The following is a 3668-nucleotide window of genomic DNA, read 5'->3' as shown; positions in this document are numbered from 1 at the left end:
GAAAAACGGTCCAGAAAGCACTTTTTTTAGTTTTTAAAGTTTAAAAAAAAAATCAAATTTTCGACTTTTGACTTCCTATGAAATCATATTCCAAATGGAGAAAACATATGCCTTATGCACAAGTCAAAAAAAAAAAAAAAATGATAATAAAGTATGACTAAAGTATGTTGATAAAGTTCTTATACATGTGTAATTGACATAAAAATTGAAAGAATTTTGAAAAACGGTCCAGAAAGCACTTTTTTAAGGATGTGTGAAGTTTTTTACCAAATTTTGACATTTTTGACTTTTGACTTTTGACTTCCTATGAAATCATATTGCAAATGTACAAAACATATGCCTTATGCGCATGTAATTAAAAAAAAAAAAATATGATAAAAAAATTGGACAAAAGTATATTCATACAGCTCTTACACATGTGTAATTGACAAAAAAATCGAAAGAATTTCGAAAAAAGGCCCAGAAATCACTTTTTTAAGGGGTGAAAAGTTTTTGAAAAAAATATCCTTTTTTCAAAAATTTTCTTTTGGATGTTGACTTGGGTTACATTTCCAATATGAAAAACCCCGGTGGAGCGCACTCGCCCCCTGTTGGATTTTTGAGGTGTTACAATTGGCAATTGCCATATGGCATTTGCCATATACTTTACACGAATCAACGCCGCTTTGGGTGGTATTGGACATCGTGTATATGGTTTGGCCAATGCCAATATGTTGCCATTCATTTTTGTCCAATTCAGGGGGGTATTCCCTTATGCTTAGCAGTAATAATAAGAATGATGATCTCAAATGCAGACCTTCTGGAGGTGAGCGAAGATCAAGGTTAAATAAGAAAACAGCTGTACTTAATAACGAATGAATAAGGGTAACATTTTGTGTTATTGCTATATAATGAATTACTGCATTATCTTTCAGTTGTTAAATTATCACTTTCTGTAGGCTATGCCTTTTGGCCCATTCACTCCTAACAAGCCTGTTTTCTTCTCTCAACGTTGTCGTGGCCGAGTGGTTAAGGCGATGGACTAGAAATCCATTAGGATCTTCCTGCGCAGGTTCGAATCCTGCCGACAACGAAAATGCATTTTTTGACCCCTCCGGAGGTGGAAGTTTAGTCGTGTTTCTTATACCAATCGCATCCTCTCAGATCTCCACAAGTACATAGGGATTAGTTGTCCATTTGGGATAGGACTGCAGGCCATCTATCCCACATCACACCTTTACACACCTGGTTATCCAACCTTCTAGCTCTATAGGCCACAGTAGCATAGGTTACAGGTTTGTAGTCAAGCCACAGATTTCAGGTGAGATCCCATGATACACTCAACAATACAACAACACGATTCTCATGAATAACCATTAAGCCATTTGCTAAGATTTCCCCCATTTTGACATGTGGAAACCTGTTGTCACTCTTACCCTGACGGGAAGCTCCAGACACTTTTTTGGTCCTATCTGAGGCATTTTTAAATTCATGTCAAAATGGCCATATTCTGAAGACACTCTTATAGTCTGCAGGGTAATCGAACTGGCCACATCTAAAGTCAAGCCACAGGTAACAGGTGAGAAACCTTGTTAAACCTTAAAAAAGTGCTTTCTGGACCGTTTTTCAAAATTCTTTAAATTTTTGTGTCAATTACACATGTATAAGAACTTTATCAACATACTTTAGTCATACTTTATTATCATTTTTTTTTTTTTTTTGACTTGTGCATAAGGCATATGTTTTCTCCATTTGGAATATGATTTCATAGGAAGTCAAAAGTCGAAAATTTGATTTTTTTTTTAAACTTTAAAAACTAAAAAAAGTGCTTTCTGGACCGTTTTTCGAAATTGTTTCGATTTTAAGACAATTAATCATGTGTAAGAAGTGTATGAATATACTTTTGTAAAATGTTATTATCATAATTTTTTTTTTTTTACTTGTGCATAAGGAATATGATTTGTCTATTTGCAATATGATTTCATAGGAAGTCAAAAGTCAAAGTTACCCAAAAAATTTTTGGATGTTTTTTTGTTTATGTTTCCTTACTTTTTCAAAGTCACTGTGCATTTGCAATATGTTTCAATGGGCAGGTACCGTCACGAATTTGTCATGCTCAAAAATTTTTAGATGTATTTTTTTTTGTTTCTTACTTTTTCAAAGTCACTGTGCATTTGCAATATGTTTTAATGGGCAGGTACCATCACGAATTTGTCATGCTCAAAATTCAAGCTTTACTTTGCTCAAACTATACCTTTGTCATCTTGTGATCTAAAATATGCAACTGGTTACCCAAAAAATGTGTTGATGTTTTTTTGTTTATGTTTCCTTACTTTTTCAAAGTCACTGTGCATTTGCAATATGTTTCAATGGGCAGGTACCATCACGAATTTGTCATGCTCAAAATTTTTTAGATGTATTTTTTTTTGTTTCTTACTTTTTCAAAGTCACTGTGCATTTGCAATATGTTTTAATGGGCAGGTACCATCACGAATTTGTCATGCTCAAAATTCAAGCTTTACTTTGCTCAAACTATACCTTTGTCATCTTGTGATCTAAAATATGCAACTGGTTACCCAAAAAATGTGTTGATGTTTTTTTGTTTATGTTTCCTTACTTTTTCAAAGTCACTGTGCATTTGCAATATGTTTCAATGGGCAGGTACCATCACGAATTTGTCATGCTCAAAGCAGGTACCATCACGAATTTGTCATGCTCAAAATTCAAGCTTTACTTTGCTCAAACTATACCTTTGTCATCTTGTGATCTAAAATATGCAACTGGTTACCCAAAAAATGTGTTGATGTTTTTTTGTTTATGTTTCCTTACTTTTTCAAAGTCACTGTGCATTTGCAATATGTTTCAATGGGCAGGTACCATCACGAATTTGTCATGCTCAAAATTTTTTAGATGTATTTTTTTTTGTTTCTTACTTTTTCAAAGTCACTGTGCATTTGCAATATGTTTTTTCACTATAGAATCATATTGCAAATGCACGTGCATCTGGTCACCCCCCCCCAAAAAAATATTTGATTTTTTTTGTTTATGTTTCCTTACTTTTTCAAAGTCACTGTGCATTTGCAATATGTTTTTTCACTATAGAATCATATTGCAAATGCACGTGCAACTGGTCACGCTCAAAAATTTTTTAGATATATTTTGTTTATGTTTCCTTACTTTTTCAAAGTCACTGTGCATTTGCAATATGTTTTTATGGGCAGTACTATCACGAATTTGTCATATTGCAAAATTCAAGCTTTACTTGCTCGAACTATACCTGTGTCATCCTGTGACCCAAAATATGCAACTGGTTACCCAAAAAATGTGTTGATGTTTTTTTGTTTATGTTTCCTTACTTTTTCAAAGTCACTGTGCATTTGCAATATGTTTTTTCACTATAGAATCATATTGCAAATGCGCGTGCAACTGGTCATCGCTCAAAATGATTTTTATTATGTCCATTTGTTTATGTTTCCTTACTTTTTCAAAGTCACTGTGCATTTGCAATATGTTTTTTCACTATAGAATCATATTGCAAATGCGCGTGCAACTGGTCACCTAAATTTTTTTTTTAAATGTTTATGTTTCCTTACTTTTTCAAAGTCACTGTGCATTTGCAATATGTTTCAATGGGCAGGTACCATCACGAATTTGTCATGCTCAAAATTTTTTAGATGTATTTTTTTTTG

The 3668-nt window shown here is 33.3% G+C and overlaps 1 non-coding gene across 1 annotated transcript; it reads left to right on the top strand.

The window, feature by feature from the left end:
• The first annotated feature begins 990 nt into the window (after positions 1 to 990).
• trnas-aga (transfer RNA serine (anticodon AGA)) lies at positions 991 to 1072 on the top strand. Its single transcript has one exon. It is a non-coding gene; the product is annotated as a tRNA-Ser (tRNA).
• Positions 1073 to 3668: the final 2596 nt, after the last annotated feature.

This window comes from Oncorhynchus clarkii, unplaced genomic scaffold (genome assembly GCF_045791955.1).
Source record: "Oncorhynchus clarkii lewisi isolate Uvic-CL-2024 unplaced genomic scaffold, UVic_Ocla_1.0 unplaced_contig_1024_pilon_pilon, whole genome shotgun sequence".
Lineage (NCBI taxonomy): Eukaryota > Metazoa > Chordata > Actinopteri > Salmoniformes > Salmonidae > Oncorhynchus > Oncorhynchus clarkii.
The sequence above is the reverse complement of the archived record's forward strand: the minus strand, read 5'-3'. Positions and strand labels throughout refer to the sequence as shown.